We start from the raw sequence: 25935 nt of genomic DNA on the forward strand, positions 1-25935 counted from the left end.
CCCATGGGCGGGTCTCGTGCGTAGTCACCTCCTCGTGGTGAGACCTGGTAATTGGCATCGTTTTCCAAAAATTAATCAGTCGATTAATCTTTGGAAAACGATACCAAGCCAAGAACTACGCAACAGTCCAGTTTGGATCACCAAGAGCCCCTAAGATCATTTTGGATGATCTACACTGGACTGCACTATTAATTTATAACATTTAAGCCATTAATTTACAATATTTACGTCATGAATTTACAACGATAAGTCACAAATTCATAACATTTAAGCTATTAATTTTTACATTTATACCATTAATTCCTAACATTCAAACTATTAATTTATAACACTTAAGCTATTAATTTATAACATTTAAGCAAATAATTAACAACGATTAAACTATTAACATTTAACAATTGAAACATTAATTGGCACATTTAAAACATTAATTTATAAGAATCAAACCATTCCTCGAGGAATCAGTAAGTCTCGCGCTAATAGCCCAATACATCGATAGATTTAACGAAGAAATACGTAACCGCGATTACAACCAATTAGATCATATTATTTGCTACATAATTAATAACTGTATCACGTACAGCGATGCAGGCGGTATTGAAGAAATAAAGCCATTTTACGTTACAACTATAACGAGTAAATTTAATCGTTTAAGTTGTGGAGAATTAAAAAGGTACCTGACTTCTAAATAAGCATTAAATAGGAATCTTAAATATCGCAAACAGTGATGTAGGTGTTACTCAAGAAAAAAGAACGTTTTATTTTTTAATTAGCACGAGTAAATGAACGAATATCGATAATATAATATAACGCTTAATATGAATTTTATCTGTCTGATTATTTAATAGCTTAACTTATTTCACAGTAACGTCATCGACTGCCCTTAGGCTCTTTTCCCTTTTTGTCCAAACTAATCGATACTCGAAAACTAGTATCATGTAGGTGTGAATTTAGTCTTAGTTTGTAGAAACTATTTAAATGATAAAAATGGATATCGTATTAAATCGTAAAAGATGCCAATTTACGATAAAAATTAAGAAATCGTTCAATTTGATTTTGTTACAATGGAAAAACCGTCTCCTGCTATGTCAAAAAATCGTTACCGTTTGATTAACAAACCGACGCCTTGTTAAGTTATATAAGGAACACGGAAGTCGCGGGCGAGCTCTTTTGTGCCTGAAATTCCGGAGAGTGAACATCGAAGAAGAACATAAATATCAGGTAAGTAAGAAAAAATATCAAACAACAACATTGTAACTAGTAATTTATAACGACTAAACCATTAATTTACAACACTTAAGCTATTAATTTATAACATTCAAGCCATTAATTTATAACATTTAAGGAATTAATTTATAACGTCTAAACTATTAATTTATAACATTTATGCTATTAATTTATAACATTTAAGCCATTAATTTCTAACTTTTGAACTGTTATTTTATACATTTAGCCATTAATTTATAACATTTAAACTATTAATTTATATCATCTAAGCCATTAAATTATAACATTCAAGCTATTAATTATAACATTTAAACTGTTAATTTATAACATTTAAACCATTAATTTACAGCATTTAAAGTGTTATTTTGTACATTTAAGCCATTAATTTATAACATTTAAGCAATTAATTTATAACATTTAAACTATTAATTTCTAACATTTAAGCCATTAATTTCTAACATTTAAGCAATTAATTGACAACATCTGAGCCACTAATTTACAACCTTTAAACTGTTGTTTTATACATTTAAGCTATTATTTTATAACACTTAAGCTATTAATTAACAACATCTAAGCCATTAATTTACAACATTTAATGTGTTATTTTATACATTTAAGCTATTAATTTATAACATTTAAGCTTTTAATTTATAACATTTAAGCCATTAATTTCTAACTTTTGAACTGTTATTTTATACATTTAGCCATTAATTTATAACATTTAAACTATTAATTTATATCATCTAAGCCATTAAATTATAACATTTAAGCCATTAATCTAAAACAAATCCTCCATTAATTCTTAACAACTATACCAATAATTTATAACCATATTCTCCCATTAATTCAAAGTAATTGTGCTCTTAATTTATAACAGTTGTACCATTAATCGGAAGCAACTCTACATTCATTGATTTAAATCAGTACCATCAATGTGAGTGAATTAATGATTTATATTGTATTATTTTATTAACGAAATCTTTCAGGTCCCTGGATTGCTATTTTATTTCTATATAGCATTATTTTTTAATTTTAAATACAGTACTTAATTTCCCATTTCACTATTTTGTATAAAAGCAGTGGTAACGCAGAGTGTAATTTTAAGATATAATTTTCCATGTCTGCTAAAAACCAAGGAAACAACACCATATTCATGGAATCAAGGAAGCAAGTGTAGTTTAACCGAAGGCAACGACATCTTATCTGTTGCTGCACATGAGTCATAGGACATTTCAAATAGTGTTGTTGTTTTGCCTCGGAGTACCAAAACCGTTAGATTACAAGTAATTTAAAAACAAATAAACTCCGGACAAAACAATGCCGCCGCTACAATGTCGCTTTATTATAAAATAATTTTACATCTCTGCTTCCAATGCGTAAAAAACTCATATGTAAATGGGACCCGAGCGTAGTTACCTCCTCGTGGTGGGTCCCGGTAATTGGTATCGTTTTCCAAATAATAATACACCAAGTACTATTTCGAATATTAGTATTATTATTCGAAAACGATATCAAGCTAAAAACTACTTGAATATAGTCTGGTCTTGATCACCCAAAATAGTTTTGGTGATCTAAACTGGACTAATACCCCCCCCCCCCCCCGCGGGGGCAACGTGGGACATCGTGGGACTTCGCAGGACACCGTGGGATGCGAGCGTATTAGCTTTAATTACTCATAAGATAGATACCTATGTTATGTACATTGTAAGCTCATTCTGTACAAAGATACTTATCTATCTTGGAACGACAAATAAAGATCTCGTCTCTCTTGATCCCCTCGCTTACCATACTGAAAAATTGTTCCCACGATATATCGGTTCGCGATCACTCAGTTCTTTCAAACTGTCGCGTGGCGTACTCGCTCGCGTGTATTTCGGGTGCGTGCGGGTCAATGTGCTCTAGACAACTCTTCGGATTCGTAAGTCGCCCAAGGACAGCTCTGTCTTGGTGACTGCTCAACGTTTGCATCGGATCACGGGAGTTGTCGTCGTGCCGGTGATGCTTGCTAATCTGTTGGGGATTCACTCGTGGACCTGCAGTCCTGTCCGATTGGTACTTGGGTACTCGATCAGAGACCACCAATATCACGTCCTCCGTAATCCTGTTCGGCCCCGCGGGAGTGGACCCCACTGTTCAGTTGAGGTATTGCTTTCGTAATCCTGTTCAGCGGTCCCTCCCCGTGAGTGGACCCCACTGTTCAGTTGGGGCCTCGTGCCTTGGTAATCCTGTTCAGCGGTCCCTCCCTGTGAGTGGACCCCACTGTTCAGTTGGGGCCTCTTGCCTTCGTAATCCTGTTCAGCGGTCCCTCCCCGGGTTCCACTTGTTCAGTTGGAGTGTGTCAAGTTGCTGGCCTATGTGCTGGATCCACGGCTGAATTACTAGTGGATCACTGGCATCATCTGTCGGCGCCATCGACCGCGACTCGTGTAAGTTTCGAACGGCGAAACAGGAATCGAGTTACGGCCAATTCTTGGGCTTTCCGTTGAACCTCGGGGTTATCTCGTGTACGGGGGTACGTCGCGTAGGTTTGTTAGTTCTTTCGAGAGATCGCGATCTCGTCCGTTTCGGGACAGTGTCAGTAGCTTCATCTTCTTCTTTTCGTTCCAAGTTAGATAAATGTGTCTTTGATACCGAATGTTGCCAGTAGGGATGCGAATTATTGTATATTTGTACTGATCGATGTAATCGTTGTGTGGGAGATAGATGATGCGTTACGTATGCCTTGTTCTACGTGTGTAAAGATTCATGTTAGCGCTGCGTTCGAGATATGTGTTTCGCAGTTAGACTACGAAACAACTATTTCTTTACGCAGGCCCATGGTCAAGTAGTGTCAAAACTGGACATTCTGCCAATAGGTTGAATGTCGAGATCGATGTGTAGTGTTAAATAACCCATGGGCGGGTCTCGTGCGTAGTCACCTCCTCGTGGTGAGACCTGGTAATTGGCATCGTTTTCCAAAAATTAATCAGTCGATTAATCTTTGGAAAACGATACCAAGCCAAGAACTACGCAACAGTCCAGTTTGGATCACCAAAAGCCCCTAAGATCATTTTGGATGATCTACACTGGACTGCACTATTAATTTACAACATTTAAGCCATTAATTTACAATATTTACGTCATGAATTTACAACGATAAGTCACAAATTCATAACATTTAAGCTATTAATTTTTACATTTATACCATTAATTCCTAACATTCAAACTATTAATTTACAACACTTAAGCTATTAATTTATAACATTTAAGCAAATAATTAACAACGATTAAACTATTAACATTTAACAATTGAAACATTAATTGGCACATTTAAAACATTAATTTATAAGAATCAAACCATTCCTCGAGGAATCAGTAAGTCTCGCGCTAATAGCCCAATACATCGATAGATTTAACGAAGAAATACGTAACCGCGATTACAGCCAATTAGATCATATTATTTGCTACATAATTAATAACTGTATCACGTACAGCGATGCAGGCGGTATTGAAGAAATAAAGCCATTTTATGTTACAACTATAACGAGTAAATTTAATCGTTTAACTTGTGAAGAATTAAAAAGGTACCTGACTTCTAAATAAGCATTAAATAAGAATCTTAAATATCGCAAACAGTGATGTAGGTGTTATTCAAGAAAAAAGAACGTTTTATTTTTTAATTAGCACGAGTAAATGAACGAATATCGATAATATAATATAACGCTTAATATGAATTTTATCTGTCTGATTATTTAATAGCTTAACTTATTTCACAGTAACGTCATCGACTGCCCTAAGGCTCTTTTCCCTTTTTGTCCAAACTAATCGATACTCGAAAACTAGTATCATGTAGGTGTGAATTTAGTCTTAGTTTGTAGAAACTATTAAAATGTTAAAAATGGATATCGTATTAAATCGTAAAAGATGCCAATTTACGATAAAAATTAAGAAATCGTTCAATTTGATTTTGTTACAATGGAAAAACCGTCTCCTGCTATGTCAAAAAATCGTTACCGTTTGATTAACAAACCGACGCCTTGTTATGTTATATAACGAACACGGAGGTCGCGCGCGAGCTCTTTTGTGCCTGAAATTCCGGAGAGTGAACATCGAAGAAGAACATAAATATCAGGTAAGTAAGAAAAAATATCAAACAACAACATTGTAACTAGTAATTTATAACGTCTAAACCATTAATTTACAACACTTAAGCTATTAATTTATAACATTCAAGCCATTAATTTATAACATTTAAGGAATTAATTTATAACGTCTAAACTATTAATTTATAACATTTATGCTATTAATTTATAACATTTAAGCCATTAATTTCTAACTTTTGAACTGTTATTTTATACATTTAGCCATTAATTTATAACATTTAAACTATTAATTTGTATCATCTAAGCCATTAAATTATAACATTCTAGCTATTAATTTATAACATTTAAACTGTTAATTTATAACATTTAAACCATTAATTTACAGCATTTAATGTGTTATTTTATACATTTAAGCCATTAATTTATAACATTTAAGCTATTAATTTATAACATTTAAGCCATTAATTTCTAACTTTTGAACTGTTATTTTATACATTTAGCCATTAATTTATAACATTGAAACTATTAATTTATATCATCTAAGCCATTAAATTATAACATTTAAGCTATTAATTTACAACATCTAAGCCACTAATTTACAATATTTAAACTATTAATTTATACCATCTAAGCCATTAATTTATAATATTTAAGTCATTAATCTAAAACAATTCCTCCATTAATTCTTAACAACTATACCAATAATTTATAACCATATTCTCCCATTAATTCAAAGTAATTGTGCTCTTAATTTATAACAGTTGTACCATTAATCGGAAGCAACTCTACATTCATTGATTTAAATCAGTACCATCAATGTGAGTGAATTAATGATTTATATTGTATTATTTTATTAACGAAATCTTTCAGGTCCCTGGATTGCTATTTTATTTCCATATAGCATTATTTTTTAATTTTAAATACAGTACTTAATTTCTCATTTCACTATTTTGTATAAAAGCAGTGGTAACGCAGAGTGTAATTTTAAGATGTAATTTTCCATGTCTGCTAAAAACAAAGGAAACAACACCATATTCATGGAATCAAGGAAGCAAGTGTAGTTTAACCGAAGGCAACGACATCTTATCTGTAGCTGCACATGAGTCATAGGACATTTCAAATAGTCTTGTTGTTTTGCCTCGGAGTACCAAAACCGTTAGATTACAAGTAATTTAAAAACAAATAAACTCCGGACAAAACAATGCCGCCGCTACAATGTCGCTTTATTATAAAATAATTTTACATCTCTGCTTCCAATGCGTAAAAACTCATATGTAAATGGGACCCGAGCGTAGTTACCTCCTCGTGGTGGGTCCCGGTTATTGGTATCGTTTTCCAAATAATAATACACCAAGTACTATTTCGAATATTAGTATTATTATTCGAAAACGATATCAAGCTAAAAACTACTTGAATATAGTCTGGTCTTGATCACCCAAAATAGTTTTGGTGATCTAAACTGGACTAATACCCCCCCGCGGGGGCAACGTGGGACATCGTGGGACATCGCAGGACACCGTGGGATGCGAGCGTATTAGCTTTAATTAATCATAATATAGATACCTATGTTATGTACATTGTAAGCTCATTCTGTACAAAGATACTTATCTATCTTGGAACGACCAATAAAGATCTCGTCTCTCTTGATCCCCTCGCTTACCATACTGGAAAAATTGTTCCCACGATATATCGGTTCGCGATCACTCAGTTCTTTCAAACTGTCGCGTCGCGTACTCGCTCGCGTGTATTTCGGGTGCGTGCGGGTCAATGTGCTCTAGACAACTCTTCGGATTCGTAAGTCGCCCAAGGACAGCTCTGTCTTGGTGACTGCTCAACGTTTGCATCGGATCACGGGAGTTGTCGTCGTGCCGGTGATGCTTGCTAAGCTGTTGGGGATTCAGTCGTGGATCTGCAGTCCTGTCCGATTGGTACTTCGGTACTCGGTCAGGGACCAGCAATTTCACGTCCTCCGTAATCCTGTTCGGCCCCGCGGGAGTGGACCCCACTGTTCAGTTGAGGTATTGCCTTCGTAATCCTGTTCAGCGTTCCCTCCCCGTGAGTAGACCCCACTGTTCAGTAGGGGCCTCGTGCCTTGGTAATCCTGTTCAGCGGTCCCTCCCTGTGAGTGGACCCCACTGTTCAGTTGGGTCCTCTTGCCTTCGTAATCCTGTTCAGCGGTCCCTCCCCGGGTTCCACTTGTTCAGTTGGAGTGTGTCAAGTTGCTGGCCTATGTGCTGGATCCACGGCTGAATTACTAGTGGATCACTGGCATCATCTGTCGGCGCCATCGACCGCGACTCGTGTAAGTTTCGAACGGCGAAACAGGAATCGAGTTACGGCCAATTCTTGGGCTTTCCGTTGAACCTCGGGGATATCTCGTGTACGGGGGTACGTCGCGTAGGTTTGTTAGTTCTTTCGAGAGATCGCGATCTCGTCCGTTTCGGGACAGTGTCAGTAGCTTCATCTTCTTCTTTTCGCTCCAAGTTAGATAAATGTGTCTTTGATACCGAATGTTGCCAGTAGGGATGCGAATTATTGTTTATTTGTACTGATCGATGTAATCGTTGTGTGGGAGATAGATGATGCGTTACGTATGCCTTGTTCTACGTTTGTAAAGATTCATGTTAGCGCTGCGTTGGAGATATGTGTTTCGCAGTTAGACTACGAAACAACTATTTCTTTACGCAGGCCCATGGTCAAGTAGTGTCAAAACTGGACATTCTGCCAATAGGTTGAATGTCGAGATCGATGTGTAGTGTTAAATAACCCATGGGCGGGTCTCGTGCGTAGTCACCTCCTCGTGGTGAGACCTGGTAATTGGCATCGTTTTCCAAAAATTAATCAGTCGATTAATCTTTGGAAAACGATACCAAGCCAAGAACTACGCAACAGTCCAGTTTGGATCAACAAAAGCCCCTAAGATCATTTTGGATGATCTACACTGGACTGCACTAGTAATTTATAACATTTAAGCCATTAATTTACAATATTTACGTCATGAATTTACAACAATATGTCACAAATTCATAACATTTAAGCTATTAATTTTTACATTTATACCATTAATTCCTAACACTCAAACTATTAATTTATAACACTTAACCTATTAATTTATAACATTTAAGCAAATAATTAACAACGATTAAACTATTAATTTATAACAATTGAAACCATAATTGGCACATTTAAAACATTAATTTATAAGAATCAAACCATTCCTCGAGGAATCAGTAAGTCTCGCGCTAATAGCCCAATACATCGATAGATTTAACGAAGAAATACGTAACCGCGATTACAACCAATTAGATCATATTATTTGCTACATAATTAATAACTGTATCACGTACAGCGATGCAGGCGGTATTGAAGAAATAAAGCCATTTTATGTTACAACTATAACCAGTAAATTTAATCGTTTAACTTGTGAAGAATTAAAAAGGTACCTGACTTCTAAATAAGCATTAAATAAGAATCTTAAATATCGCAAACAGTGATGTAGGTGTTACTCAAGAAAAAAGAACGTTTTATTTTTTAATTAGCACGAGTAAATGAACGAATATCGATAATATAATATAACGCTTAATATGAATTTTATCTGTCTGATTATTTAATAGCTTAACTTATTTCACAGTAACGTCATCGACTGCACTTAGGCTCTTTTCCCTTTTTGTCCAAACTAATCGATAGTCGAAAACTAGTATCATGTAGGTGTGAATATAGTCTTAGTTTGTAGAAACTATTAAAATGATAAAAATGGATATCGTATTAAATCGTAAAAGATGCTAATTTACGATAAAAATTAAGAAATCGTTCAATTTGATTTTGTTACAATGGAAAAACCGTCTCCTGCTATGTCAAAAAATCGTTACCGTTTGATTAACAAACCGACGCCTTGTTAAGTTATATAAGGAACACGGAAGTCGCGCGCGAGCTCTTTTGTGCCTGAAATTCCGGAGAGTGAACATCGAAGAAGAACATAAATATCCGGTAAGTAAGAAAAAATATCAAACAACAACATTGTAACTAGTAATTTATAACTTCTAAACCATTAATTTACAACACTTAAGCTATTAATATATAACATTCAAGCCATTAATTTATAACATTTAAGGAATTAATTTATATCGTCTAAACTATTAATTTATAACATTTATGCTATTAATTTATAACATTTAAGCCATTAATTTCTAACTTTTGAACTGTTATTTTATACATTTAGCCATTAATTTATAACATTGAAACTATTAATTTATATCATCTAAGCCATTAAATTATAACATTTAAGCTATTAATTTACAACATCTAAGCCACTAATTTACAATATTTAAACTATTAATTTATATCATCTAAGCCATTAATTTATAATATTTAAGTCATTAATCTAAAACAATTCCTCCATTAATTCTTAACAACTATACCAATAATTTATAACCATATTCTCCCATTAATTCAAAGTAATTGTGCTCTTAATTTATAACAGTTGTACCATTAATCGGAAGCAACTCTACATTCATTGATTTAAATCAGTACCATCAATGTGAGTGAATTAATGATTTATATTGTATTATTTTATTAACGAAATCTTTCAGGTCCCTGGATTGCTATTTTATTTCCATATAGCATTATTTTTTAATTTTAAATACAGTACTTAATTTCTCATTTCACTATTTTGTATAAAAGCAGTGGTAACGCAGAGTGTAATTTTAAGATGTAATTTTCCATGTCTGCTAAAAACCAAGGAAACAACACCATATTCATGGAATCAAGGAAGCAAGTGTAGTTTAACCGAAGGCAACGACATCTTATCTGTAGCTGCACATGAGTCATAGGACATTTCAAATAGTGTTGTTGTTTTGCCTCGGAGTACCACAACCGTTAGATTACAAGTAATTTAAAAACAAATAAACTCCGGACAAAACAATGCCGCCGCTACAATGTCGCTTTATCATAAAATAATTTTACATCTCTGCTTCCAATGCGTAAAAACTCATATGTAAATGGGACCCGAGCGTAGTTACCTCCTCGTGGTGGGTCCCGGTAATTGGTATCGTTTTCCAAATAATAATACACCAAGTACTATTTCGAATATTAGTATTATTATTCGAAAACGATATCAAGCTAAAAACTACTTGAATATAGTCTGGTCTTGATCACCCAAAATAGTTTTGGTGATCTAAACTGGACTAATACCCCCCCGCGGGGGCAACGTGGGACATCGTGGGACATCGCAGGACACCGTGGGATGCGAGCGTATTAGCTTTAATTAATCATAAGATAGATACCTATGTTATGTACATTGTAAGCTCATTCTGTACAAAGATACTTATCTATCTTGGAACGACAAATAAAGATCTCGTCTCTCTTGATCCCCTCGCTTACCATACTGGAAAAATTGTTCCCACGATATATCGGTTCGCGATCACTCAGTTCTTTCAAACTGTCGCGTGGCGTACTCGCTCGCGTGTATTTCGGGTGCGTGCGGGTCAATGTGCTCTAGACAACTCTTCGGATTCGTAAGTCGCCCAAGGACAGCTCTGTCTTGGTGACTGCTCAACGTTTGCATCGGATCACGGGAGTTGTCGTCGTGCCGGTGATGCTTGCTAATCTGTTGGGGATTCAGTCGTGGATCTGCAGTCCTGTCCGATTGGTACTTCGGTACTCGGTCAGGGACCAGCAATTTCACGTCCTCCGTAATCCTGTTCGGCCCCGCGGGAGTGGACTCCACTGTTCAGTTGAGGTATTGCCTTCGTAATCCTGTTCAGCGGTCCCTCCCCGTGAGTGGACCCCACTGTTCAGTTGGGGCCTCGTGCCTTGGTAATCCTGTTCAGCGGTCCCTCCCTGTGAGTGGACCCCACTGTTCAGTTGGGGCCTCTTGCCTTCGTAATCCTGTTCAGCGGTCCCTCCCCGGGTTCCACTTGTTCAGTTGGAGTGTGTCAGGTTGCTGGCCTATGTGCTGGATCCACGGCTGAATTACTAGTGGATCACTGGCATCATCTGTCGGCGCCATCGACCGCGACTCGTGTAAGTTTCGAACGGCGAAACAGGAATCGAGTTACGGCCAATTCTTGGGCTTTCCGTTGAACCTCGGGGATATCTCGTGTACGGGGGTACGTCGCGTAGGTTTGTTAGTTCTTTCGAGAGTTCGCGATCTCGTCCGTTTCGGGACAGTGTCAGTAGCTTCATCTTCTTCTTTTCGTTCCAAGTTAGATAAATGTGTCTTTGATACCGAATGTTGCCAGTAGGGATGCGAATTATTGTATATTTGTACTGATCGATGTAATCGTTGTATGGGAGATAGATGATGCGTTACGTATGCCTTGTCCTACGTTTGTAAAGATTCATGTTAGCGCTGCGTTGGAGATATGTGTTTCGCAGTTAGACTACGAAACAACTATTTCTTTACGCAGGCCCATGGTCAAGTAGTGTCAAAACTGGACATTCTGCCAATAGGTTGAATGTCGAGATCGATGTGTAGTGTTAAATAACCCATGGGCGGGTCTCGTGCGTAGTCACCTCCTCGTGGTGAGACCTGGTAATTGGCATCGTTTTCCAAAAATTAATCAGTCGATTAATCTTTGGAAAACGATACCAAGCCAAGAACTACGCAACAGTCCAGTTTGGATCAACAAAAGCCCCTAAGATCATTTTGGATGATCTACACTGGACTGCACTATTAATTTATAACATTTAAGCCATTAATTTACAATATTTACGTCATGAATTTACAACAATAAGTCACAAATTCATAACATTTAAGCTATTAATTTTTACATTTATACCATTAATTCCTAACACTCAAACTATTAATTTATAACACTTAAGCTATTAATTTATAACATTTAAGCAAATAATTAACAACGATTAAACTATTAATTTATAACAATTGAAACAATAATTGGCACATTTAAAACATTAATTTATAAGAATCAAACCATTCCTCGAGGAATCAGTAAGTCTCGCGCTAATAGCACAATACATCGATAGATTTAACGAAGAAATACGTAACCGCGATTACAACCAATTAGATCATATTATTTGCTACATAATTAATAACTGTATCACGTACAGCGATGCAGGCGGTATTGAAGAAATAAAGCCATTTTATGTTACAACTATAACGAGTAAATTTAATCGTTTAACTTGTGAAGAATTAAAAAGGTACCTGACTTCCAAGTAAGCATTAAATAAGAATCTTAAATATCGCAAACAGTGACGTAGGTGTTACTCAAGAAAAAAGAACGTTTTATTTTTTAATTAGCACGAGTAAATGAACGAATATCGATAATATAATATAACGCTTAATATGAATTTTATCTGTCTGATTATTTAATAGCTTAACTTATTTCACAGTAACGTCATCGACTGCACTTAGGCTCTTTTCCCTTTTTGTCCAAACTAATCGATACTCGAAAACTAGTATCATGTAGGTGTGAATATAGTCTTAGTTTGTAGAAACTATTAAAATGATAAAAATGGATATCGTATTAAATCGTAAAAGATGCCAATTTACGATAAAAATTAAGAAATCGTTCAATTTGATTTTGTTACAATGGAAAAACCGTCTCCTGCTATGTCAAAAAATCGTTACCGTTTGATTAACAAACCGACGCCTTGTTAAGTTATATAAGGAACACGGAAGTCGCGCGCGAGCTCTTTTGTGCCCGAAATTCCGGAGAGTGAACATCGAAGAAGAACATAAATATCAGGTAAGTAAGAAAAAATATCAAACAACAACATTGTAACTAGTAATTTATAACGTCTAAACCATTAATTTACAACACTTAAGCTATTAATTTATAACATTCAAGCCATTAATTTATAACATTTAAGGAATTAATTTATAACGTCTAAACTATTAATTTATAACATTTATGCTATTAATTTATAACATTTAAGCCATTAATTTCTAACTTTTGAACTGTTATTTTATACATTTAGCCATTAATTTATAACATTTAAACTATTAATTTATATCATCTAAGCCATTAAATTATATCATTCAAGCTATTAATTTATAACATTTAAACTGTTAATTTATAACATTTAAACCATTAATTTACAGCATTTAATGTGTTATTTTATACATTTAAGCCATTAATTTATAACATTTAAGCTATTAATTTATAACATTTAAGCCATCAATTTCTAACTTTTGAACTGTTATTTTATACACTTTGCCAATAATTTATAACATTTAAACTATTAATTTATATCATCTAAGCCATTAAATTATAACATTTAAGCTATTAATTTACAACATCTAAGCCACTAATTTACAATATTTAAACTATTAATTTATATCATCTAAGCCATTAATTTATAATATTTAAGCCATTAATCTAAAACAATTCCTCCATTAATTCTTAACAACTATACCAATAATTTATAACCATATTCTCCCATTAATTCAAAGTAATTGTGCTCTTAATTTATAACAGTTGTACCATTAATCGGAAGCAACTCTACATTCATTGATTTAAATCAGTATCATCAATGTGAGTGAATTAATGATTTATATTGTATTATTTTATTAACGAAATCTTTCAGGTCCCTGGATTGCTATTTTATTTCTATATAGCATTATTTTTTAATTTTAAATACAGTACTTAATTTCTCATTTCACTATTTTGTATAAAAGCAGTGGTAACGCAGAGTGTAATTTTAAGATGTAATCTTCCATGTCTGCTAAAAACCAAGGAAACAACACCATATTCATGGAATCAAGGAAGCAAGTGTAATTTAACCGAAGGCAACGACATCTTATCTGTAGCTGCACATGAGTCATAGGACATTTCAAATAGTGTTGTTGTTTTGCCTCGGAGTACCAAAACCGTTAGATTACACGTAATTTAAAAACAAATAAACTCCGGACAAAACAATGCCGCCGCTACAATGTCGCTTTATTATAAAATAATTTTACATCTCTGCTTCCAATGCGTAAAAACTCATATGTAAATGGGACCCGAGCGTAGTTACCTCCTCGTGGTGGGTCCCGGTAATTGGTATCGTTTTCCAAATAATAATACACCAAGTACTATTTCGAATATTAGTATTATTATTCGAAAACGATATCAAGCTACAAACTACTTGAATATAGTCTGGTCTTGATCAGCCAAAATAGTTTTGGTGATCTAAACTGGACTAATACCCCCCCGCGGGGGCAACGTGGGACATCGTGGGACATTGCAGGACACCGTGGGATGCGAGCGTATTAGCTTTAATTAATCATAAGATAGATACCTATGTTATGTACATTGTAAGCTCATTCTGCACAAAGATACTTATCTATCTTGGAACGACAAATAAAGATCTCGTCTCTCTTGATCCCCTCGCTTACCATACTGGAAAAATTGTTCCCACGATATATCGGTTCGCGATCACTCAGTTCTTTCAAACTGTCGCGTGGCGTACTCGCTCGCGTGTATTTCGGGTGCGTGCGGGTCAATGTGCTCTAGACAACTCTTCGGATTCGTAAGTCGCCCAAGGACAGCTCTGTCTTGGTGACTGCTCAACGTTTGCATCGGATCACGGGAGTTGTCGTCGTGCCGGTGATGCTTGCTAATCTGTTGGGGATTCAGTCGTGGATCTGCAGTCCTGTCCGATTGGTACTTCGGTACTCGGTCAGGGACCAGCAATTTCACGTCCTCCGTAATCCTGTTCGGCCCCGCGGGAGTGGACTCCACTGTTCAGTTGAGGTATTGCCTTCGTAATCCTGTTCAGCGGTCCCTCCCCGTGAGTGGACCCCACTGTTCAGTTGGGGCCTCGTGCCTTGGTAATCCTGTTCAGCGGTCCCTCCCTGTGAGTGGACCCCACTGTTCAGTTGGGGCCTCTTGCCTTCGTAATCCTGTTCAGCGGTCCCTCCCCGGGTTCCACTTGTTCAGTTGGAGTGTGTCAAGCTGCTGGCCTATGTGCTGGATCCACGGCTGAATTACTAGTGGATCACTGGCATCATCTGTCGGCGCCATCGACCGCGACTCGTGTAAGTTTCGAACGGCGAAACAGGAATCGAGTTACGGCCAATTCTTGGGCTTTCCGTTGAACCTCGCGGTTATCTCGTGTACGGGGGTACGTCGCGTAGGTTTGTTAGTTCTTTCGAGAGATCGCGATCTCGTCCGTTTCGGGACAGTGTCAGTAGCTTCATCTTCTTCCTTTCGCTCCAAGTTAGATAAATGTGTCTTTGATACCGAATGTTGCCAGTAGGGATGCGAATTATTGTTTATTTGTACTGATCGATGTAATCGTTGTGTGGGAGATAGATGATGCGTTACGTATGCCTTGTTCTACGTTTGTAAAGATTCATGTTAGCGCTGCGTTAGAGATATGTGTTTCGCAGTTAGACTACGAAACAACTATTTCTTTACGCAGGCCCATGGTCAAGTAGTGTCAAAACTGGACATTCTGCCAATAGGTTGAATGTCGAGATCGATGTGTAGTGTTAAATAACCCATGGGCGGGTCTCGTGCGTAGTCACCTCCTCGTGGTGAGACCTGGTAATTGGCATCGTTTTCCAAAAATTAATCAGTCGATTAATCTTTGGAAAACGATACCAAGCCAAGAACTACGCAACAGTCCAGTTTGGATCAACAAAAGCCCCTAAGATCATTTTGGATGATCTACACTGGACTGCACTATTAATTTATAACATTTAAGCCATTAATTTACAATATTTACGTCATGAATTTACAACAATAAGTCACAAATTCATAACATTTAAGCTATTAATTTTTACATTTATACCATTAATTCCTAACACTCAAACTATTAATTTATAACACTTAAGCTATTAATTTATAACATTTAAGCAAATAATTAACAACGATTAAACTATTAATTTATAACAATTGAAACAATAATTGGCACATTTAAAACATTAATTTATAAGAATCAAACCATTCCTCGAGGAATCAGTAAGTCTCGCGCTAATAGCCCAATACATCAATAGATTTAACGAAGAAATACGTAACCGCGATTACAACCAATTAGATCATATTATTTGCTACATAATTAATAACTGTATCACGTACAGCGATGCAGGCGGTATTGAAGAAATAAAGCCATTTTATGTTACAACTATAACGAGTAAATTTAATCGTTTAACTTGTGAAGAATTAAAAAGGTACCTGAATTCTAAATAAGCATTAAATAAGAATCTTAAATATCGCAAACAGTGATGTAGGTGTTACTCAAGAAAAAAGAACGTTTTATTTTTTAATTAGCACGAGTAAATGAACGAATATCGATAATATAATATAACGCTTAATATGAATTTTATCTGTCTGATTATTTAATAGCTTAACTTATTTCACAGTAACGTCATCGACTGCACTTAGGCTCTTTTCCCTTTTTGTCCAAACTAATCGATAGTCGAAAACTAGTATCATGTAGGTGTGAATATAGTCTTAGTTTGTAGAAACTATTAAAATGATAAAAATGGATATCGTATTAAATCGTAAAAGATGCCAATTTACGATAAAAATTAAGAAATCGTTCAATTTGATTTTGTTACAATGGAAAAACCGTCTCCTGCTATGTCAAAAAATCGTTACCGTTTGATTAACAAACCGACGCCTTGTTATGTTATATAAGGAACACGGAGGTCGCGCGCGAGCTCTTTTGTGCCTGAAATTCCGGAGAGTGAACATCGAAGAAGAACATAAATATCAGGTAAGTAAGAAAAAATATCAAACAACAACATTGTAACTAGTAATTTATAACGTCTAAACCATTAATTTACAACACTTAAGCTATTAATTTATAACATTCAAGCCATTAATTTATAACATTTAAGGAATTAATTTATAACGTCTAAACTATTAATTTATAACATTTATGCTATTAATTTATAACATTTAAGCCATTAATTTCTAACTTTTGAACTGTTATTTTATACATTTAGCCATTAATTTATAACATTTAAACTATTAATTTATATCATCTAAGCCATTAAATTATAACATTCAAGCTATTAATTTATAACATTTAAACTGTTAATTTATAACATTTAAACCATTAATTTACAGCATTTAAAGTGTTATTTTATACATTTAAGCCATTAATTTATAACATTTAAGCTATTAATTTATAACATTTAAGCCATTAATTTCTAACTTTTGAACTGTTATTTTATACATTTTGCCAATAATTTATAACATTTAAACTATTAATTTATATCATCTAAGCCATTAAATTATAACATTTAAGCTATTAATTTACAACATCTAAGCCACTAGTTTACAATATTTAAACTATTAATTTATATCATCTAAGCCATTAATTTATAATATTTAAGCCATTAATCTAAAACAATTCCTCCATTAATTCTTAACAACTATACCAATAATTTATAACCATATTCTCCCATTAATTCAAAGTAATTGTGCTCTTAATTTATAACAGTTGTACCATTAATCGGAAGCAACTCTACATTCATTGATTTAAATCAGTATCATCAATGTGAGTGAATTAATGATTTATATTGTATTATTTTATTAACGAAATCTTTCAGGTCCCTGGATTGCTATTTTATTTCTATATAGCATTATTTTTTAATTTTAAATACAGTACTTAATTTCTCATTTCACTATTTTGTATAAAAGCAGTGGTAACGCAGAGTGTAATTTTAAGATGTAATCTTCCATGTCTGCTAAAAACCAAGGAAACAACACCATATTCATGGAATCAAGGAAGCAAGTGTAATTTAACCGAAGGCAACGACATCTTATCTGTAGCTGCACATGAGTCATAGGACATTTCAAATAGTGTTGTTGTTTTGCCTCGGAGTACCAAAACCGTTAGATTACACGTAATTTAAAAACAAATAAACTCCGGACAAAACAATGCCGCCGCTACAATGTCGCTTTATTATAAAATAATTTTACACTTCTGCTTCCAATGCGTAAAAACTCATATGTAAATGGGACCCGAGCGTAGTTACCTCCTCGTGGTGGGTCCCGGTAATTGGTATCGTTTTCCAAATAATAATACACCAAGTACTATTTCGAATATTAGTATTATTATTCGAAAACGATATCAAGCTACAAACTACTTGAATATAGTCTGGTCTTGATCAGCCAAAATAGTTTTGGTGATCTAAACTGGACTAATACCCCCCCGCGGGGGCAACGTGGGACATCGTGGGACATTGCAGGACACCGTGGGATGCGAGCGTATTAGCTTTAATTAATCATAAGATAGATACCTATGTTATGTACATTGTAAGCTCATTCTGCACAAAGATACTTATCTATCTTGGAACGACAAATAAAGATCTCGTCTCTCTTGATCCCCTCGCTTACCATACTGGAAAAATTGTTCCCACGATATATCGGTTCGCGATCACTCAGTTCTTTCAAACTGTCGCGTGGCGTACTCGCACGCGTGTATTTCGGGTGCGTGCGGGTCAATGTGCTCTAGACAACTCTTCGGATTCGTAAGTCGCCCAAGGACAGCTCTGTCTTGGTGACTGCTCAACGTTTGCATCGGATCACGGGAGTTGTCGTCGTGCCGGTGATGCTTGCTAATCTGTTGGGGATTCAGTCGTGGATCTGCAGTCCTGTCCGATTGGTACTTCGGTACTCGGTCAGGGACCAGCAATTTCACGTCCTCCGTAATCCTGTTCGGCCCCGCGGGAGTGGACTCCACTGTTCAGTTGAGGTATTGCCTTCGTAATCCTGTTCAGCGGTCCCTCCCCGTGAGTGGACCCCACTGTTCAGTTGGGGCCTCGTGCCTTGGTAATCCTGTTCAGCGGTCCCTCCCTGTGAGTGGACCCCACTGTTCAGTTGGGGCCTCTTGCCTTCGTAATCCTGTTCAGCGGTCCCTCCCCGGGTTCCACTTGTTCAGTTGGAGTGTGTCAAGCTGCTGGCCTATGTGCTGGATCCACGGCTGAATTACTAGTGGATCACTGGCATCATCTGTCGGCGCCATCGACCGCGACTCGTGTAAGTTTCGAACGGCGAAACAGGAATCGAGTTACGGCCAATTCTTGGGCTTTCCGTTGAACCTCGCGGTTATCTCGTGTACGGGGGTACGTCGCGTAGGTTTGTTAGTTCTTTCGAGAGATCGCGATCTCGTCCGTTTCGGGACAGTGCCAGTAGCTTCATCTTCTTCCTTTCGCTCCAAGTTAGATAAATGTGTCTTTGATACCGAATGTTGCCAGTAGGGATGCGAATTATTGTTTATTTGTACTGATCGATGTAATCGTTGTGTGGGAGATAGATGATGCGTTACGTATGCCTTGTTCTACGTTTGTAAAGATTCATGTTAGCGCTGCGTTAGAGATATGTGTTTCGCAGTTAGACTACGAAACAACTATTTCTTTACGCAGGCCCATGGTCAAGTAGTGTCAAAACTGGACATTCTGCCAATAGGTTGAATGTCGAGATCGATGTGTAGTGTTAAATAACCCATGGGCGGGTCTCGTGCGTAGTCACCTCCTCGTGGTGAGACCTGGTAATTGGCATCGTTTTCCAAAAATTAATCAGTCGATTAATCTTTGGAAAACGATACCAAGCCAAGAACTACGCAACAGTCCAGTTTGGATCAACAAAAGCCCCTAAGATCATTTTGGATGATCTACACTGGACTGCACTATTAATTTATAACATTTAAGCCATTAATTTACAATATTTACGTCATGAATTTACAACAATAAGTCACAAATTCATAACATTTAAGCTATTAATTTTTACATTTATACCATTAATTCCTAACACTCAAACTATTAATTTATAACACTTAAGCTATTAATATATAACATTTAAGCAAATAATTAACAACGATTAAACTATTAATTTATAACAATTGAAACAATAATTGGCACATTTAAAACATTAATATATAAGAATCAAACCATTCCTCGAGGAATCAGTAAGTCTCGCGCTAATAGCCCAATACATCGATAGATTTAACGAAGAAATACGTAACCGCGATTACAACCAATTAGATCATATTATTTGCTACATAATTAATAACTGTATCACGTACAGCGATGCAGGCGGTATTGAAGAAATAAAGCCATTTTATGTTACAACTATAACGAGTAAATTTAATCGTTTAACTTGTGAAGAATTAAAAAGGTACCTGACTTCTAAATAAGCATTAAATAAGAATCTTAAATATCGCAAACAGTGATGTAGGTGTTACTCAAGAAAAAAGAACGTTTTATTTTTTAATTAGCACGAGTAAATGAACGAATATCGATAATATAATATAACGCTTAATATGAATTTTATCTGTCTGATTATTTAATAGCTTAACTTATTTCACAGTAACGTCATCGACTGCACTTAGGCTCTTTTCCCTTTTTGTCCAAACTAATCGATAGTCGAAAACTAGTATCATGTAGGTGTGAATATAGTCTTAGTTTGTAGAAACTATTAAAATGATAAAAATGGATATCGTATTAAATCGTAAAAGATGCCAATTTACGATAAAAATTAAGAAATCGTTCAATTTGATTTTGTTACAATGGAAAAACCGTCTCCTGCTATGTCAAAAAATCGTTACCGTTTGATTAACAAACCGACGCCTTGTTATGTTATATAAGGAACACGGAGGTCGCGCGCGAGCTCTTTTGTGCCTGAAATTCCGGAGAGTGAACATCGAAGAAGAACATAAATATCAGGTAAGTAAGAAAAAATATCAAACAACAACATTGTAACTAGTAATTTATAACGTCTAAACCATTAATTTACAACACTTAAGCTATTAATTTATAACATTCAAGCCATTAATTTATAACATTTAAGGAATTAATTTATAACGTCTAAACTATTAATTTATAACATTTATGCTATTAATTTATAACATTTAAGCCATTAATTTCTAACTTTTGAACTGTTATTTTATACATTTAGCCATTAATTTATAACATTTAAACTATTAATTTATATCATCTAAGCCATTAAATTATAACATTCAAGCTATTAATTTATAACATTTAAACTGTTAATTTATAACATTTAAACCATTAATTTACAGCATTTAAAGTGTTATTTTATACATTTAAGCCATTAATTTATAACATTTAAGCTATTAATTTATAACATTTAAGCCATTAATTTCTAACTTTTGAACTGTTATTTTATACATTTTGCCAATAATTTATAACATTTAAACTATTAATTTATATCATCTAAGCCATTAAATTATAACATTTAAGCTATTAATTTACAACATCTAAGCCACTAGTTTACAATATTTAAACTATTAATTTATATCATCTAAGCCATTAATTTATAATATTTAAGCCATTAATCTAAAACAATTCCTCCATTAATTCTTAACAACTATACCAATAATTTATAACCATATTCTCCCATTAATTCAAAGTAATTGTGCTCTTAATTTATAACAGTTGTACCATTAATCGGAAGCAACTCTACATTCATTGATTTAAATCAGTACCATCAATGTGAGTGAATTAATGATTTATATTGTATTATTTTATTAACGAAATCTTTCAGGTCCCTGGATTGCTATTTTATTTCTATATAGCATTATTTTTTAATTTTAAATACAGTACTTAATTTCTCATTTCACTATTTTGTATAAAAGCAGTGGTAACGCAGAGTGTAATTTTAAGATGTAATTTTCCATGTCTGCTAAAAACCAAGGAAACAACACCATATTCATGGAATCAAGGAAGCAAGTGTAGTTTAACCGAAGGCAACGACATCTTATCTGTAGCTGCACATGAGTCATAGGACATTTCAAATAGTGTTGTTGTTTTGCCTCGGAGTACCAAAACCGTTAGATTACAAGTAATGTAAAAACAAATAAACTCTGGACAAAACAATGCCGCCGCTACAATGTCGCTTTATTATAAAATAATTTTACATCTCTGCTTCCAATGCGTAAAAACTCATATGTAAATGGGACCCGAGCGTAGTTACCTCCTCGTGTTTGGTCCCGGTAATTGGTATCGTTTTCCAAATAATAATACACCAAGTACTATTTCGAATATTAGTATTATTATTCGAAAACGATATCAAGCTAAAAACTACTTGAATATAGTCTGGTCTTGATCACCCAAAATAGTTTTGGTGATCTAAACTGGACTAATACCCCCCCGCGGGGGCAACGTGGGACATCGTGGGACATCGCAGGACACCGTGGGATGCGAGCGTATTAGCTTTAATTAATCATAAGATAGATACCTATGTTATGTACATTGTAAGCTCATTCTGTACAAAGATACTTATCTATCTTGGAACGACGAATAAAGATCTCGTCTCTCTTGATCCCCTCGCTTACCATACTGGAAAAATTGTTCCCACGATATATCGGTTCGCGATCACTCAGTTCTTTCAAACTGTCGCGTGGCGTACTCGCTCGCGTGTATTTCGGGTGCGTGCGGGTCAATGTGCTCTAGACAACTCTTCGGATTCGTAAGTCGCCCAAGGACAGCTCTGTCTTGGTGACTGCTCAACGTTTGCATCGGATCACGGGAGTTGTCGTCGTGCCGGTGATGCTTGCTAATCTGTTGGGGATTCAGTCGTGGATCTGCAGTCCTGTCCGATTGGTACTTGGGTACTCGATCAGAGACCACCAATTTCACGTCCTCCGTAATCCTGTTCGGCCCCGCGGGAGTGGACCCCACTGTTCAGTTGGGGCCTCGTGCCTTGGTAATCCTGTTCAGCGGTCCCTCCCTGTGAGTGGACCCCACTGTTCAGTTGGGGTCTCTTGCCTTCGTAATCCTGTTCAGCGGTCCCTCCCCGGGTTCCACTTGTTCAGTTAGAATGTGTCAAGTTGCTGGCCTATGTGCTGGATCCACGGCTGAATTACTAGTGGATCACTGGCATCATCTGTCGGCGCCATCGACCGCGACTCGTGTAAGTTTCGAACGGCGAAACAGGAATCGAGTTACGGCCAATTCTTGGGCTTTCCATTGAACCTCGGGGTTATCTCGTGTACGGGGGTACGCCGCGTAGGTTTGTTAGTTCTTTCGAGAGATCGCGATCTCGTCCGTTTCGGGACAGTGTCAGTAGCTTCATCTTCTTCTTTTCGCTCCAAGTTAGATAAATGTGTCTTTGATACCGAATGTTGCCAGTAGGGATGCGAATTATTGTTTATTTGTACTGATCGATGTAATCGTTGTGTGGGAGATAGATGATGCGTTACGTATGCCTTGTTCTACGTTTGTAAAGATTCATGTTAGCGCTGCGTTGGAGATATGTGTTTCGCAGTTAGACTACGAAACAACTATTTCTTTACGCAGGCCCATGGTCAAGTAGTGTCAAAACTGGACATTCTGCCAATAGGTTGAATGCCGTGATCGATGTGTAGTGTTAAATAACCCATGGGCGGGTCTCGTGCGTAGTCACCTCCTCGTGGTGAGACCTGGTAATTGGCATCGTTTTCCAAAAATTAATCAGTCGATTAATCTTTGGAAAACGATACCAAGCCAAGAACTACGCAACAGTCCAGTTTGGATCACCAAAAGCCCCTAAGATCATTTTGGATGATCTACACTGGACTGCACTATTAATTTATAACATTTAAGCCATTAATTCACAATATTTACGTCATGAATTTACAACAATAAGTCACAAATTCATAACATTTAAGCTATTAATTTTTACATTTATACCATTAATTCCTAACATTCAAACTATTAATTTATAACACTTAAGCTATTAATTTAAAACATTTAAGCAAATAATTAACAACGATTAAACTATTAATTTATAACAATTGAAACATTAATTGGCACATTTAAAACATTAATTTATAAGAATCAAACCATTCCTCAAGGAATCAGTAAGTCTCGCGCTAATAGCCCAATACATCGATAGATTTAACGAAGAAATACGTAACCGCGATTACAACCAATTAAATCATATTATTTGCTACATAATTAATAACTGTATCACGTACAGCGATGCAGGCGGTATTGAAGAAATAAAGCCATTTTATGTTACAACTATAACGAGTAAACTTAATCGTTTAACTTGTGAAGAATTAAAAAGGTACCTGACTTACAACTATAAAGAGTAAATTTAATCGTTTAACTTGTGAAGAATTAAAAAGGTACCTGACTTCTAAATAAGCATTAAATAAGAATCTTAAATATCGCAAACAGTGATGTAGGTGTTACTCAAGAAAAAAGAACGTTTTATTTTTTAATTAGCACGAGTAAATGAACTAATATCGATAATATAATATAACGCTTAATATGAATTTTATCTGTCTGATTATTTAATAGCTTAACTTATTTCACAGTAACGTCATCGACTGCCCTTAGGCTCTTTTCCCTTTTTGTCCAAACTAATCGATAGTCGAAAAATAGTATCATGTAGGTGAGAATTTAGTCTTAGTTTGTAGAAACTATTAAAATGATAAAAATGGATATCGTATTAAATCGTAAAAGATGCCAATTTACGATAAAAATTAAGAAATCGTTCAATTTGATTTTGTTACAATGGAAAAACCGTCTCCTGCTATGTCAAAAAATCGTTACCGTTTGATTAACAAACCGACGCCTTGTTAAGTTATATAAGGAACACGGAATTCGCGCGCGAGCTCTTTTGTGCCTGAAATTCCGGAGAGTGAACATCGAAGAAGAACATAAATATCAGGTAAGTAAGAAAAAATGTCGAACAACAACATTGTAACTAGTAATTTATAACGTCTAAACCATTAATTTACAACACTTAAGCTATTAATTTATAACATTCAAGCCATTAATTTATAACATTTAAGGAATTAATTTATAACGTCTAAACTATTAATTTATAACATTTATGCTATTAATTTATAACATTTAAGCCATTAATTTCTAACTTTTGAACTGTTATTTTATACATTTAGCCATTAATTTATAACATTTAAACTATTAATTTATATCATCTAAGCCATTAAATTATAACATCCAAGCTATTAATTTATAACATTTAAACTGTTAATTTATAACATTTAAACCATTAATTTACAGCATTTAAAGTGTTATTTTATACATTTAAACCATTAATTTATAACATTTAAGCAATTAATTTATAACATATAAACTATTAATTTCTAACATTTAAGCCATTAATTTCTAACATTTAAGCAATTATTTGACAACATCTGAGCCACTAATTTACAACGTTTAAACTGTTGTTTTATACATTTAAGCTATTATTTTATAACATTTAAGCTATTAATTAACAACATCTAAGCCATTAATTTACAACCTTTAAAGTGTTATTTTATACATTTAATCTCTTAATTTATAACATTTAAGCTATTAATTTATAACGTTTAAGCCATTAATTTCTAACTTTTGAACTGTTATTATATACATTTTGCCAATAATTTATAACATTTAAACTATTAATTTATATCATCTAAGCCATTAAATTATAACATCCAAGCTATTAATTTATAACATTTAAACTGTTAATTTATAACATTTAAACCATTAATTTACAGCATTTAAAGTGTTATTTTATACATTTAAACCATTAATTTATAACATTTAAGCAATTAATTTATAACATATAAACTATTAATTTCTAACATTTAAGCCATTAATTTCTAACATTTAAGCAATTATTTGACAACATCTGAGCCACTAATTTACAACGTTTAAACTGTTGTTTTATACATTTAAGCTATTATTTTATAACATTTAAGCTATTAATTA

The sequence above is a fragment of the Bombus flavifrons genome, unplaced genomic scaffold (assembly GCF_040668555.2).
Source record: "Bombus flavifrons isolate JBK064 unplaced genomic scaffold, iyBomFlav1_principal scaffold0036, whole genome shotgun sequence".
NCBI lineage: Eukaryota > Metazoa > Arthropoda > Insecta > Hymenoptera > Apidae > Bombus > Bombus flavifrons.